The 17704-nt window shown below is 36.7% G+C and overlaps 1 protein-coding gene across 2 annotated transcripts in view; it reads right to left on the bottom strand.

Annotated features, from left to right (window-relative positions):
• The window catches only part of LOC126162400 (extracellular sulfatase SULF-1 homolog), a 782309-nt gene that overhangs the window by 118659 nt on the left and 645946 nt on the right, over nt 1-17704 (bottom strand). The gene's annotated exons all lie outside the window — the stretch shown is intronic.

The following is a 17704-nucleotide window of genomic DNA, read 5'->3' on the forward strand; positions in this document are numbered from 1 at the left end:
GCCCGCTCATGGTGGGGGTTTCTACTGCTTGTCAAACCCCACCTTGCCCCAGTTGAGAATGTTCGGAGCATTGTGAGCAGGGCCCTCCAACCATCTTGGGGATCTGACGATGTAATGCACCAGTTGGTCAGAATTTGGCACATTATCCCTCAGGATGGCATCCAACAACTCTATCAGTCAATGCCAAGCCAAACAACTGCTTGCAGAAAAGCCAGAGGTGAACCACTGCATTATTGACTTCCTCAATTTTTGAAGTTCTCTCTCTTGAATAAATCATCAGATTTTTCTGAAATTGGGATTGATTGTTTGTTTGTACATGTACATCACATCTAGTAAGTTCAGTCCCATTTGGAAAATGCCTTCTTGGTGTACCATTTTTTGTCTTAGTGCGTATATCAGACAGACTAGCACATGGGCATGATACAATGTACTGGTTTTGTCAGGCTCTAGAATACCAGCCATAGTTCATTCCAAAGATAAAATTTTAAGGAAAAGAGTGTAAAGATTTTGTTTTGTAAACAAGAATGTTTTCTAATTTCATTTTCTACCATTTTCAAATTGCCTGGTGTTAGATTTACTCACCTCTTGTCATTCACAATCTCTAGTTTCCAAGCAAATTACTGAAGAAAAGAAATCTTAATTGTGTTTTGTTTCCTAAGTATCAACCAGCCACTTCATAGTATACTTCCTCATAATTTCATCGCTTTCCTTCTATTCAACTTCATAATAACTACTCCATTACCAAACTGATGGTTCCTTCACTCCCATTGACTGATTCCTTCTTTTAGTCAAGTTATTTCATACCTTACTTTCCCAATTTGATCCAGTGCTTCCTCATTAGTTACATGATTTAGCCATCTGATATTCAGTATTCTTCTGTGGCACAACATTTAAAAAGCCTCTGTTCTCTTCTTGTCTGGACTGCTTTTCAACATTTAAACTAATTCCTCTTTTTCAAAAATGCTATTCTTGCTGCATCCAATCTGTATTTTGTACTGCCTCTACTTCAGGCATCATTGTTGGTTATTTTGCTGACCAAACAGTAAACCTCATCTACTACTTTTAGTGTATCATTTCCTAATCCAGTCCTCTCTGCACACATGATTCAGTTTCACTACATTCCATTAACCTGTTTTACTTCTATTACTGTTCATCTCATAACATCAATACCAAGAAACTTCTGTTCAACTGCTCTTCCAAGAAAAGGGTGGCTATAATTAAACTTTCACTACTTGAGCCTGTGTGAACAGAAAACTGTTCACTGTATGGGTACCCAACTTTATACGAATGATGCACTGCACAAATTGCTTTGTTAGTAGTGTTAGTGTCATGACTTGCCATTAGATGCTGGTACTGGTAAGATAGGGTGTAAACACAAGAATCTGTGTGCACTATAGTTACAAACAGTCAAAGCAATTCTGGACAAAGCTGTTTTATCAAAACAGCAGCAATAGTGCTGCCACTTTTCATGAGTATTGATGCGTTCACAAAATATGGAGATGCCCTCTGGGGATTTGAGAACTGCTCTTGGGAGACACTGATGGCTAATTGCACCACAAATTGTTTACACAGTTACTGTTGCCATAGCTGAGAATGCTGGATGCAATGCGCAATCTTCAAGGAGTGCACATGCTGTGTAATGACAGTTGAACATACTATTGCCCACCAATTCAATAATTACTGTAAACAATTGTGAAATGATATATCTGGTGCACTTCCAGACTGTCATGGCTGTAGCTGGTCATGACACTGAGCAACATTTGTAACCTGGAATGTAAATGTGATATGCAATTAACATATGTTATCATCTCATGTGGAAATAAAAATGTGTTTCTTTCAGTGGTTTATTTGTTACTTCTCTACCGCATGCCCTTACAAATGTTTCCACAAAATTTCATTGCCCTGCGATCACTTGTTTTTCATAGGTGCCCTCTCAAGTAGCCAAAGCTTAATTATAACCACCCTGTAGTTTGCAGTCTCTGACAGAATTGAAGACCTCTGTGCAAAAAGGGATATCTCACAATTCACATATCCGACATCAAATCTGGACAGCAATCTCATTAACATGACTGGACCACGTACATTCAGTGCAAAATAAGAATTCCTCCAATATTGATCCCTCCCTCATAAAGAAGGGATAATGGGATAAGATTCTAAAGCTTATATGGTCTGATACACGTTAGGGAAAAAGTGGAGTTATCCCCTTTTTGCACCAAGGTCTTCAATTACAATGCCATGATCAAGCTTCAAAGCTTTTATTTCTTATCCCTGAAATTTAATTCAACTCCCAGTTTTGTCCTTAGCTTCCCTTGTTCAATGCACAAGTTAACTAACATGGAGGGTAGGTTACAATCCTGTCTCATTTGCTTCTCATCAACCACTACTTCCTCTTCATGTTCCTTGACTCTTATACTTACTTTCTGGTTTCTATGCAAGTTGCGAATAATCTTTTGCTCCTTGTATTCTATCCCTCCTATCATCAGACTTTCAGAATGTAGTTTAGTAAACATTTTCAAAAGCTTTCCACAAATGCTATAAACTTAAGGTGAACATTACCTCACCTCCTTACATTCAACCGGAGCCCAAACTGAACATTCCCAAGATCTGACTGTACCAGGTTTTCCACTCTTTTCAAATAATTTGTATCAGCACTTTGTGACATTGAACTACTGAACTGATAATTCATTAATATTCACACCTCCCTGCTCTGGAACAGTAATTACTACATTCTTCTTGAAGTCTGCGGACAATTCACGGTCTGATATATCTTGCTTACATGGTGGAATAGCTTCATCTTGGCTGGCTCTTACAAGGAATCAAAAATCCTGAGGGAATTTCATCTACCCCAGGGGACTTTTTTTGATTTAGGTCGTTATGAGTTCTGCAAAATTTTTCTCACATATGCCATGTGTATATATTTCTTCTTCTCTTCCTACTATATTGTTTCCCTTGTATAGACCCTCTATGTATTCCTTCCACCTTTCGGTCATTCCCTCTCTACTTAGTACTTGCTTGCCATCTGAGTTCTTAATATTCATGCAGGTGTTTCCATTTTCTCCAAAAGTCTCTAATTTTCATACAGACTGCAGGTATCTTTCCCCCAGCCATGCATGCTTTTACATAGTTACACATTCATCTTCTACTGCACTCCTCCTCTGGTTTCAGTGAGCATTGCCAATGCTCCCCTTGAGACTCTTAACTACCTATGGTTCTTTCAGTTTGTTGAGGTCCCATGTCTTTTTTTCCTACCTTTCAGCAATTTCTTCAGTTTTATTATGAAGATCATGAACAACACATTATGGTCAGAAATGCTATCATCCCCTGGAAATGCTATGCAGTTTAAAATCTGGTTTCAAAATCTCTAGCTGAAGCCTCCCAGTGTCTCCAGGTTACTTACACTTACACAACCTACTTTCATGATTTTCAGCCAAATATATCACTTCGTCCAATCAGAATACATTAACATTGTAATTGATTTAATTCCTGCTTTTGTTGTCAAGTTGTGATTTATCATTTACTATTCCTGTCCTGACAATTTTTGTAAGGCTAAAGCACCTGGAGTATATGTATGAATCACTATTCTTCAGCAATTTTCTTCACTGAAGCCACAAAAACTTTGCTATTATGGATCATGCATTAACACATGTTTGGTTACGGAAATAGAAGTTATCTGTTTGTTCATATAAAAAAGCGTTTACTCAGGGCATGTAACGAATCTATGAAGATTTGCTTGAGTATTTAATGCCTATGCATTATTGAAATTTCTGGATTACAACATACAAATATACTGTGGTAACATCTACTTGGGAGTTAATTTCTGAAGCAAAAATTACTAAAACTAATGAAAATCTATTGTCTTTAAGTCTATTAGACAATGGAGAGAGTGTATTGCTGTGTAACTCATTGCTTTGCAAGCCAGATTAAAACTTAGTCATGAAAACTGCAATGATACTATACTTACTGTATATAGCCATTATTCAGAGCAGTGATGCACGGCCTGAATCCTGATTTGATATTTCCGTGTACTACAGTTCCAGAAGTTTACTTCATACATAATTTGTAACACATGTAAGGCGAGTCGACTTACTTAAAGTGGGTTTTCTATTTGTTACAGCCAAAATAACATTGGTATATGGATCAACAACAATAAGAGTGCATATATGTTTGTTAATATTTCAAGGGTTTTGTGGAACACTTATACACTTAGCAATATATATAACTAAGTAACTGTTCATCATTGGCATTCAACCAGATTTAAGCAACTGTTAGTTAAGGTAGTGAGATGGTTATGGGTTTGATTTGTATGTCCAAGATCCTCCTAGGTTGTTCTGTGGCAGTGAAAGATGCTCTTTTGATGAATTTCAGACATCACAATGAGCTGCTCAGAGTCTGCAGTTCCATCCGTCGCACCACATCGATCCTTCCTGGTGATGTACCACAATTTTTTGTCAACACAGATCTAAGAATGTAGACTGAAGAAAAATGTATAGTATGGTGACAAATCTGTCAGACGAGATGGTCAAGTGACATGATTAAGTTGTAAATTGAGTGAGTTGTAGTCTGGCCAATACACCAGGTTCTTTCCAGAGTATATAGTCTGTACTCCTCATAGTAAAAGCAGCATTACAGGAAGAACAGTAAGAACAAGTGGATGTTCTATCTAGTATAAGTTAAAAGCAAACTTCAAGACAGCAGAAACCCTCACACAACCTTCAAATGAGATTAGTTTGGTACAACTTTTTCACATTAGAGTGAGTGAAAAGCTCTGCCCGGGTTCCTCCATATGCCCACTTCTTTTTCTTTCTACATCTACATACTTACTCTGCAGCATGCAATCAAGTGTTTAACACAAGGTGCAAAGAGCTACTTTGACTATTTTCCTACTGTTCCACTCAAGAATAACTTGTGGGAGCAACAAACACATATTTCTGTGAGAGATCTGATTTCTACCATTTTACCACTCTGGTCATGTCTCACATCTGATTTCTACCATTTTACCACTCTGGTCATGTCTCACTATTTTAGCATACAGAGGAGAAAGCTGGGGCAAATTTCATGGTTTCAAGAATAGGTCTAGCCATAACTAAAAATGATGTTTTAATGCCTGCCACCTTGACTCAGTTATACCAGTCACTCCCTGCCTCAAATAATACAAAACAACATGCCATTCTTTGATCCTTTTGATGGCCTATATGGTAAAGATGCTGTACCATGCAGCAACACTTGAAAAGAAGGCAGACAAGCACAGTGTACACAGTGTTGTCAGTAGATTTGTTTCATTGTGTAAGTGTTGTTAGTAAAATGCAGTCTTTGGTTCACCTTCACCACAGCATTTTCTGTGTACTGGATCCAAATTAAATTGTTCGTAGTTGTAATCCTTAGTTATTTAGTCAAATCTACAATCTAACTTTCTGTGCTGTATCTTGTAAACAAAATTTAACATTTCTTTATTTGACATTCTTTTAAATGTGGCATGCTTCTTTCTACAGCTTCTGAAATAGTGTTTTCACATGGTTCATGAGCCAACAGCCATTAACAATTTTTCTGAATATGAGCCCTATTTAGTTGATACACAGTAGGGAAAAAAATTAACGGGATTTTAGAAAGATAAATTACGCTTTTTTAAATTTCAGTTGATTTGGATATTACAGTATTCAACCTCACTACAACCACCATGTGGTCACAGATTACTGTGTCATGACACTATGGCGAATGCTTTCTTCTTGGAGAACTAGTATATTATCTCAGCTATTTGCACTCAATGTGGGCCCCATTAGCTAATTGCTCAAAACAATTTTGTGGGAAACCATGTAGTATAATTTTGGGAAATGGTTTACATTTACCATTGACATTAAAATAGTATTTTCACCAACATACAAAGGCTAAACTGAAGCCATTAATAATTGTAAGAGTATGCACTACTCAAAGTAACTCAAATTTTCCCTGAACCTTCCTGTAACTATATCACGAAACTGAATGAACATTTTCTGATATACCTCATAGAAAATTTGTCTTGTCTAAACTGTGCAACATCTCAAAAATGGACGAGTGTAGCTGCATCATCTAACATAGCCGCCCAAAAGCTGTAGTTTATTGGTTTTAATCTACTGAAACTATAGAAAAGCACTTTTTTTGCGTGTAAGCTGATTGTGTAAAAGCCTGGAAATAACAGAAATTAATGCAACAAAATTCACATACCTTGCTCCTGTTTCTTGCATTAAATTCAAGTCTTTCCACAAACAGTGGTACATACTGGGTCTCCTATTACAGGTTCATTAATTTCAACTTATTAAAAATATTTATTGAGTAGTATTTGCTGCTATGTTATCCTAAGCTTAACACATTTTCTAATTTTCTGAACTTTAATATTCACATGCAGATATAGGTTAACTGAAGCCTTCAACACTAATTCATCAACTCTAAACCTAATTGTCAGCTCTCAATCTAATATAGGGCTCAGACTACTCTCCAGATTCCAATAAAGGGTTATATAGACAATACAAATATTGTCAGTCATGAGATCATGATTTATAGACACTATCCAGCATTAGTAGGTTCAGCTGCCCAGTAGATCATGTTTTCACATATATGAAAATGTTGAGGTGGACTGTTTCTTACGGTTCCATTTTTACTGAATTTATATTTAGAACTCGTTTTTGTATTGGCAAATAATAATAAACACACACACTTGATAATAGATTTATCGGGCAAATACAACCATCATTGCTTTAGCAAGCACTTATGTAATTTATTACAAATTAACATAACATGTCTGGCATTGCTTTGAAAATTAAACTGTCAGGGCTTATTTAAAAAACTAGAAATTTTTCATTCTTACATGATGAAGCTAAGCTGGCATGATTGGAATTTACTTTGACACAAGAGCAATTCTTTCAAAGCTCTCTGTCCACTACTCAATTTAAAGGGAGAAAAGCAGTCAACAAAGTCAGTGCTAAATATGCTAAAGGGTGGATAAGGAGTGACACGTAGAGAAGTGCAAAATACTGAAAATCATAAGCAACATTCAGACTTTGTGTGCACCCTAATTATCTGCATTTCAAAACCAATTACACAATGTTTATTTGCAGAAAGCATGTCATTAATACATGGTGACCCACAACTGCAACCAATAAAATATTTTGCACTCAGTAAAAGAAACTGTAGTCTTAATGTGGATGATTAAGTAGGACCATGTTCCAGTTCCAAGCATTGCCCATTGTACCTCGTAGTACAACACAGAAATGAGTTGTGTGAAATACCCTCGCAGACAGACACCTAATTGCTACTACAGTTCTTTAATTTCCTGACAGAAAATGGGGGAAGGGAGGAAGAGACAATGAATGGAATGCAACATATTTACAAAATATTAAAACTGAGGATGCAAACAGTGTGAAACCACAGTAGTGGGACTGGAGTTTTCACTCCACATGAGGAAATGAGGCCTATGATATTATAAAGAAGGTTAGTAGGCAATAACAAAAGAGATAAGAAGACAAATTGGATTAGACACTACAAACACTGTTTCAGCTCCAAATAGGCACCAGTGAAATTATTTTTATAAGGTATCTCGTGACCCACATTTCACAGGGGAAGGAACGTCATTCAATTAAGAACAACAATTGTGCATGGTGTTTGGAAAAATACTAGAACATTCAGTGTTTCTCTTTGCTTTGTCTGGTATTAAGATGATCCAAGGAGAGAGGAGAAAAGCTATCACCAAAGTTAGAAAATATTGGTAGGACAGTAATTTGACATACTAAAAAAATAATTGGAAAACCACACAATGAACAATAGGCTTCCTACTTTTTTATGGTTTACTTATAACCATTAATAGTGATTGAAATTAGATTACTAAATACAGTTAATGGCTACACAGACAGCAGAATGAAAGACCGACACTACAGAAGGTGAAACAAATGTAGCTCCAAGGACAGAAAGTGGGACACACTGAGCTAAATACCAGAAACAACAGCCTGAAGAATACTAAGCAATGCCAAAAAGTAACTAGTAGTTAATCATAGGAATGTAATAAATATTTTAAAGGTTTTTAAAAAAAAATTACACCAAATATCCTATACAAGTAAGGTCAATAACTATCAAAACTGCTATTGGGGTCATATGCACATAAAATGCAACACTATTATGCATGGACCTAGTTGTGTATTAACATGCAAGTAACTTTTACAAACAGGGCTAAAAGTACATTAAACTGTGCATCCTCACTAGTTCCAGAGTATCAAGGCATGGGCAGAAAACTTTCTAAAATCAACCTCTGTTCGAACTATACATTTTACACTACACAACATTGTTATACTACCCGAAGCCTTATCAGCACTAATTCTGAGTAGCAAAAGTTTGCTTATCGTCCCTTCATCCATTTAAACACTATTCACATGCAATGAACAGTAGAAAAACACTTCATGACAGAAAGGGCCTGATTAAACAAAGTTTTCCAAATTACAGCATAAATGTGTCTGCTCTCACTGCAACACAAGGATATAGAGTTCTTCCCACCGAATAACAATTTCCATTCAAAGCCGACATGCTAAACATAACTTCGCATAATATGGGAGCAAACATTACATCAATTCCAGTGATAATTTGAATACACAGTATTCCTTTTCCAGGTATTTATTGTCATGACATTTATCTGCGTCTCCTAAAACTATCCATTGTAAATCTATATAGCTTGCCTTTAAAAACTATAGCCAGGCAGTATTTCAGATGATTCAGTTATGAAAGCTGTTTTCCTCAACATCAAACTAGGCAAAGAGGAAAATCAACAAATGTTTCACTGAAATGTGACCATTACGAGTGGGACACACATTAATTCTATAACACAAAACTGATCTCTTTACAACGTGTGTGCGTACATAATGAAATGAGTTTATATACAGCTAAAGACATTTATTTTCTCAATAGATATAAAAAAGATAAATGCTGGGAACAATACAGTAACAGAAGTATGGCATTTTCAACAGTTCAATAGTTAGAAGTCATTATACACATCAAGTCTGGCAGTATCAAAGAAAGTCACAAAGCAAGAATAACTTCAGGAAAACGACCATTACTTGAACAGTACAGACAAATTACACACCCGAGCGAATTTCATGTTTGTAATATTTTATCATACTTCTGGACGTTTCGAAATAACAATAGCATTCAATATCTTTTTTTTTTGCGTTTCCTCTTGCACGAGTAACATACGTCACTGACAGAAAAAAAAGACACTGCGAATTCCTGCGTCTATCACTTTTTACCAGACTTTTTTATTCCACCTCCGCCAAGAGGGCCCTTTTGAGCTGCTCTTGCTTTTGCTTCTGCTAGAGCTTTCGCCTCTTCTTTCTGCCTCTGTTTACGAGCGACGTCGTCCTCGTCCATTTCCTGTTCTTTCTTCTTTGGTTGTTTCAGAGGTTTCTTCTTCCCACCTTCACGTCCAGACATCTTGGCTTAGTTTCTCGTCAGCACGAGCAACAGTTATATGGAATCTCAATGCAACTGTCGTTATCAAATAGCTCTTGTATGATATGTACTGTGTATTCCGTAGTAACACTGTGCACGATAATTTTCACCCAAAACACGACGAAAATTAGAACCTCTTCACACACCACCACCTCGCTCCCAAATTCCACCAAGGATTAGATTTACTTCCTCTCGCGTAGCAAAGAGTAGAAACCAAAGATATACTCCACTCCTCGGTTGTAGAGCCTTGGCCTGAATCCACATGTGAATACTCAAACCGACGCCAAAGCTGAAATCTGTACTCGCTGCAGTCAAAATTACACCGGCAAAATTTTCAATATAGCGTCTACTTAAATTATTCACGTGAGCATTATTGCCAAACCGCACGGTTATTTCAGAAAAGCTATGCCAAAAATTAAGAAACAGGAAAAATTATAACAGATTTTACGACTTGAAACTCGATACACGCGTAAATTACCCGCAGGCAGCAAATATTTTTACGACGCGAAATGTTTTTAGGTGTCAAGTACACTGTACGCTGCAATATCTAGTTCTACTATTAGAGGTTAGACTTTAATGTAAGTAAAAATAAATTATCCTGCCTTAAACCTCCTGAAAGTACTAGTGGCTGTAATTTTCTGAGCTTTAACAACACTGATTAACAGAGTATGTTATCACCAAGAATATAAGTTTATATTACCAGTGTTACATGACAGGTTCTGTTTAACTTACGTAAGATCCCTAATGTTTTGAATGAATGTTCGTGCAATTCTTGAGTATTGCTCGTAAGTCTGAGTCTTACCAGCTTCAGCAAATAAGAGCCAGTTTAGAGTTGGAGGCAGCATACATATGAAAACTATAAACATAGGTGCCTATTTGCCTATGATTAGGCCACAGCAATTGTCAAGGGGTATGTTTAGAATTTTTGTAAAGCGTTGCATGATATTTAAATGCTGTAGAATCATAAACGGTTCTATTCTACATCAAACGGTTTTTGACAGCTATGCTGTCTACAAAGATGTATTGTCAGTACAGTTTAAAAATACTAGTGAAACAGCAGTGAGGAGCTAGCCAGTGATTTATTAATTTTTGAACTAAAGTATTACGAGTACATTCTAAAAATTAACTTTTAATCGGTTTAACACAATTATTAAATAGTTTATTTTACGAACTAGAGTAGAATCATCTAGATTTAAGCAATGGTTTTTACCACCTGGAGACATCACGATCAATGTTAGTGTCTGCTAGACCTTATATGCCAGAACTAACTGTACCAAAAGTTCGTAATGTTTTATTTTCTGAGGAGAACACCCAATATCACTCAAATCTTTATCTAATTACAGACAGCACCTTAAAGGCGTGCACCCCACTCCCAATATGGTGGCTTCAGTGTGAAACATAAATAACAGATCTGAACAATGGAGAAATTATGTGAGGATTTCTTTCCTAAAAGAAAAACAAACCTATTAAAGAATATTAATGAGGGCAATCAATAACCATACCGTCATAAAATCATGTTATAACCCATAACATGTTAGAAGACCAAATGAAGATGGTAGTTGCTCCAGAAATTCATTTTGCCTTCCATTTAAAACTAATGGAGAATACCAATTACAACAGAGAAAACCCGAACAGTCCACTAATGTCTGTGCTTTAGAATAATTTTAGTTGCATGTTAACTTTATTTCATTTCATTCCTCTTAAAGCTCGATTGGAAGTAATAAGTAATTGATGTAGTATTTTCTTAGATTTTTGTTGTGGTGTGTTAAGTAGGTTTAAACTGTGATTGCATTACCATGTATCTAAGAAGAGCCCAAGTAAACCTATATTCTAATTAGATTCTTAAAATCTCAAGATTTTCCCTTGTATACTATCCGGATCAGAAATGCATGGACACTTAAACTTCTTTAATCCTCTGAAAACATCAGATTGTTTCTTTACACTGTGTTAAAGAAAATAACTCTTCATTGTAATATCAAAATATGTTACAGATTTTAAAATCTTGATACTTAACAAAACAAATAATGGTTTATGATACAGTAAAGTAAGAATAATCTTTTTTAGCTTTATGGTCAGCCACTATATAAACACTATAAACAATACTCATTTGACAATGAGCACACACTTATTATCAATGCGTAACATATACGTTCTCTGCTACAAGCCTACAGGATATATAAAGAGAAAAAAATACAGTGATTTGAAAATGTGTCATGAAAATAATCTTGCAAATCTTTTTTTAGTGAAAATAATTCTCCAATATGGCTGTCACCAAAGAAAGCTCAGAAAAGCAAAGACTGACAAGCTAAATCACTCACTGGATCTTTCTCCAAATATTGTGCAGAAAATAAAGGTGGCAGAGGAAAGAGTAATCAAACTGTCGAATCTGGCTCTGGTGCACAGATAAATGTTGATGTTGAGATTAGAGACACAAGTCAAAAGCCTACTGTATGTGATTTTAATGAAAAGTTTGATATAAGTGACAAAAAGAAAAGGACAATGAAGATAATAATGATGGGAAAATACTGGGACTGAACATAATTTTCATGCATCTAACATTTAATTCTTCATCAAATGATACTGCACGTTGACCAATGCTGTTCCAGAGAATATCAGAAATGTGATTACTGAAAAGGGTAGTGAAGTACAAAAAACAAAGAGATACCTTTTGAATGTATAGAAAAACCAGATGAACACACTAAAGGAACACTTCCTTGTGCTTTTACTCTCATGTCAGTGAGGTAAAATATTTATGGAGATGGATACTAAACACACCATCAACAAAGAAACTGTACTGTTTTTGCTGCCAATTATTTGCCTCTAAGGGTGAAAACAACAAAAATAAATTTCTTTCTGTTAGTGGTGGAAGCTGAATCCATACATATCGAAGTATAACCCATGACTTGAATAACTATCAAATGTAGAAAAATGGAGAACACTTTCTATGGGATAAAAACTTAAGCAGCCATTGACACAGATAATCAGAAAGTTGGGAGACTAAGAAGTGGAGAAACATTTTACAGCGCCTATTCTTAACCCAGAAAAACCTTGGTTTCTGCAGTCATCATGAAGACATTTCATGGAAAAAGAAAAAATTTCTTAGAATTGGTGCTGATGGTGAAATATGAACCGATATTGGAAGTCCTCTAATGGGTTAAAGAGAGTGCTTTCTTATTTTGCAAAAGGGATAAAAATGAATTTATTTTTATTTTGGGTGAACATGTTAAGGAAAAAAATTACTGCAGATATAAAAAGGGCTAAATATTATGGCAAAATTTTGAATTGTAGATAGCTCTCCCGATAAAAACAGAAAAGCCCAAATAATTCAATTTGGTATGTCCATATAGATAATGTCATTGTGGAAGTTTGAGAATCCTTCTGGTGTTTCCTGTTGATGTGAGACAAACAAAAGATGTTCAACAGTACCTGGAAAAGTATGGGCTGCACTCTGCATTGTGTAGGGCTCAAAGTTACGAGTTTGTTGCGTCAATGTCAGTTGTACATGAAGGAGTACAAGAAAATATTCGAGAAGTCAATTGAAAAGCCCCCATTAGTCCATGTGTTAATAATTCCTTAATTCTTTGTGGAGTTCACGCATTTTCATGTGTTTCATCTGTCACCTGTATTGGAACTGTAGAGAAGTCATATATATCTGTTTATTCTTCTTGTCTTCTACAAATAGATGTGGATATGCAGAAAGCTTGCTCCTCATTTTATCTTTTTGACCTACATCAATACAGGTATTGTGAATCACAGAGATATTTACTATTCTAATTACAACAGAGTATGTACCAGGAAGAGCCAGACAACATATTACTCTCTCCCACATATGTCTCAAAAAGACCAGAATGAGAAAATGCGAGTAAATAGAGCTAATACAGAGGTTTATGGATAATCCATTCTTCCCTGGTACAACATTGCGAATGGAACATATGAAGGGGGATAAGCTAGTGGTTCCAAATGAATCTTCCACCAAATGGCGTCAAGTGGATTGTGGAGTACTAATGTACACTATTTGATTAAAAGTATCCAGACACCTGACTGAAAATGACTTACAAGTTCGTGGTGCCCTCCATCGGTAATGCTGGAATTCAATATGGTTGTTGGCCAACCTTTAGCCTTGATGACAACTTCCATTCTCACAGGCATATGTTAAGTCAGGAGCTGGAAAGTTTGTTGGGGAATGGCAGCCCATTTTTCATGGAGTGCTGCACTGAGGAGAGGTATCGATGTCCGGTGGCGAGGCCTGGCATGAAGTCGGCGTTCCAAAACATCCCAAAGGTGTCAACAGGATTCAGGTCAGGACTCTGTGCAGGCCAGTCTGTTGTTGTTGTTGTGGTCTTCAGTCCAGAGACTGGTTTGATGAAGCTCTCCATGCTACCCTATCCTGTGCAAGCCTTTTCATCTCTGAGTAACTACTACAACCTACAGCACCGAGCGAGGGGGCGCAGTGGTTAGCACACTGGACTCGCATTCAGGAAGATGACTGTTCAATCCCACGTCCGGCCATCCTGATTTAGGTTTTCCGTGATTTCCCTACGTTGTTCCAGGCAAATGCCCGGACGGTTCCTTTCAAAGGGCACAGGCGACATCCTTCCCCATCCTTCCCTAATTCGATGAGACCGATGACCTCGCTGTCTGGTCTCCTCCCTAAAAAACAACAACAACTACTACTAGAAACCTACATCCTCCTGAATCTGCTTAGTGTATTCATCTCTTGGTCTACCCACTACGAGTTTTACACTCAACACTTCTCTCCAATACTAAATTAGTGATCCCTTGACGCTCCGAAAGTGTCCTACCTTCTTCTAGTGAAGCTGAGCCGCAAATTCCTCTTCTCCCCAATTCTATTCAGTACCTCCTCATTAGTTACATGATCTACCCATCTAATTTTCAGCATTCTTCTGTAGCACCACATTTCGGAAGTTTCTACTTTCTTCTTGTCTAAACTATTTATCTTCCATGTTTCACTCCCATACAAATATTCCATACTCCATGCAAATACATTCACAAAAGATTTCCGACACTTAAATCTTTACTCGATGTTAACAAATTTCTTTTATTCAGAAACGCTTTCCTTGCCACTGAAAGCCTACTTTTGCATCCTCTCTACTTCGACCATCATCAGTTACTTTTCTCCTCAAATAGCAAAACTAATCTACTGCTTTAAGTTTCTCATTTCCTAATCTAATCCCCTCAGCATCATTTGATTTAATTCGATTACATTCACATTATTCTCGTTTTGTTTTTGTTGATGTTCATCTTATGTCCTCCTTTCAAGACACTGTCCATTTCATTCAATTGATCTTCCAGGTTCTTTGCTGTCTCTGACAGAATTACTAACTTATTAGCGAACCTCAAGGTTTTTATTTCATCTCTGCAGGTTTTAATTCCTACTCTAAATTTTCATTTTTTCCTTTACTGCTTGCTCAATATACAGCTTGAATAACATCAGAGATAGGTTACAAACCTGTCTCCCTCCCTTCTCAACCACTGCTCTCCTTTCATGTCCCTTGACTCTTATAAGTGCAGTCTGGTTTCTGTACAAATTGTAAATAGCTTTCTCTCCCTGTATTTTACTCATGCCATCTACAGAATTTGAGAGTATTTGAGTCAACATTGTCAAAAGCTTTCTCTAAGTCTACAAATGCTAGAAACGTAGGTTTGGCTTTACTTAATCTATCTTCTAAGATAAGTCATAGGGTCAGTATTGCCTCACATGTTCCGACATTTCTATGGCATCCAAACTGACCTTTCCCGAAGTCAGCTTCTACTAGTTTTCCCATTCATCTGTAAAGAATTCTTCTTGAAGTCTGAGGGTATTTTGCCTGTCTCATACATCTTGCTCACCAGATGGAAGAGTTTTTTCGTGGCTGGCTCTCCCAAGGTTATCAGTAGTTCTGATGGAATGTTGTCTACTCCCGGGTCAGATTCTTCACACAGCATCGTATCTCCCATTTCATCTTCATCTACATCCTCTTCTATTTCCATAATATTGCCATCAACTACATCGCCCTTGTATAGATAGACCCTCTGTATAGTCCTTCCCCCTTTGTGGTTTCCCTTCTTGGCTTAGGACTGGTTTTCCATCTGAGCTCTGGATATTCATACAGGTGGTTCTCTTTTCTTCAAAGGTGTTTTTAATTTTCGTGTAGGCGGTATCTATCTTACCCCTAGTGATATATGCTTCTACATCCTTACAATTGTCCTCTGTCCATCCTTGATTAGCCATTCTGCACTTCCTACCAATCTCATTTTTGAGACATTTGCATTCCTTTTTGCCTGCAGTGGATTCTGATACAGTTTGGAATTCCTGTGTGGTGATCAGGATACGTTTCTGCCTACTAATCATTATGACCCTCTACAATTGTCGGCAGTCTTGTCAGTCAACATTTGAGGTCACTCTGTACGCTTTTGTGCTGTGCATGTCCCTTCACATTTCCAGTTCACTGTCACATCAGAAACAGTGGACCTAGGGATGTTTAAATGTGTGGAAATCTCACATACAGACATATGACACAAGTGACACCCAATCACCTGACCTTGTTCAAAGTCTGTGAGTTTTGCGGAGCGCCCTATTCTGCTCTCTAACAATGTCTAATGACTACTGAGGTCGCTGATATGGAATACTTGGCAGCAGGTGCCAGCAAAATGCCCCTAATATGAAAAAAGTATTTTTTTAGGGGTGTCCAGATACTTTTGACATTAAAAAATGCAGTGATATGGACATTAACATTGACTGATGAGGAAGGAGGAGGATAAATAAAACTATGTGATGTGCACTAGCTCTTAATGCTGGATTATCAATTCATATAATAGTTTGTTGATAAATATTGGAATTCCTATACCACTTTATACAGGTACTGTTGAATATATTTTGACATATCTGTTACATATTGTGGGATACTGTTAATGAACAGCAACTCATTTTATAGTTACAATTGATGAAGTTTTATGAAATAACATGAAATGCTCACACATTTGTATATAGACTGCAGAAACAGACTGATAGTGTTTTCAACTGGAGTTACCTAATTACAGTCGAATGTGATTATTGACAGTTGGCATAGGTTAGTGACATTACTATGTAAAAAGGACTAAATTTGTTGAGTACTTTATATTGATACTCATAATTATGATATGTGTCTTAAATTTGAGCTCTCCAGTTTTGTTAAATGTAGCAAGGTTTCTTTATTAAGAGTATTTGATAGCTCTTGAATATTGGAATATAATAGTTTGGTGCCTTTAAGTGATTACACTCAATTTTTTGCAAAAATCCCAAAATGATGTACTAAACTTAAATGCCATGGTTGGCATATGGCATAAACCTCATATGGTGCATCTGAGGCTACACTCTTTTGGCATATTGTCGTAGCCTCACATTTTGCACATTTTCAAACTACTTTTTGAAGAAGTTCACTGCAAATAGTCTTCTGCTCTTTCACATAGCTACAGAATGTCATCTCAAACAATGCATCATTTCCATAATATATTCCCATAGTTGCTCTAGTGTCAGAATAAATAAGTAAGGTTCTTTGTCTGATTCATTTACAAGAAACATGGACAGGCAAGTAAAATAGTTTACTGTGTCATTAGTTAGGATTTGTTAAATGGCCCAAATCTATTCATATATCAAATTAACATTTCTGTATATAGTACAAGAAAAATTAATGCTTAATGAAAAATTATGCAGGTGGGAAAAGTTTTCAGTTAGCGATTTGATAGTGTGTTAACATACTGAACTCATGAACGCAATTAAAATTTTCACTGCAATAGTTTGCCTAAATCTCTTGAGGTTATAGCTGTGACTCTTATATCAACATTTTACATAAAACAGAGACAGAGTCGAATCCAGGATTTTGGCCTTGAGAAAGGGGCCAAGGGGGTGGGACAGAGGGGAGGGGATGCTCAAAGAAATTTTGCATCACTGTGTCATCTCCAAATTGTCTAAAGTAAATGAAGGTATTTCCTCAATCTATTATAACCTCAACTACGACAGCGTGAAAATTTTTGGGAACTTTAAATCTGAAAGCTTTGGTGAAAAGACTTTTCTTTGAGATTAAGAAGAAACAGGCGTAGTTCTGGAGGGGGGTTGACCTGCAGCCCAACGGCTACCCCCCCCCCCCCCTGGATATGCCCCTGAACAGATAACTGAGGTATAATTAACATCTATGGATATGAATCAGTTACCTTGCTGAAAAGCTTTACCAAGTCCCAGAAAGTGATGAAGATATTGCTAGGC

This window comes from Schistocerca cancellata, chromosome 2, assembly GCF_023864275.1.
Source record: "Schistocerca cancellata isolate TAMUIC-IGC-003103 chromosome 2, iqSchCanc2.1, whole genome shotgun sequence".
NCBI classification, from domain to species: Eukaryota; Metazoa; Arthropoda; class Insecta; order Orthoptera; family Acrididae; genus Schistocerca; species Schistocerca cancellata.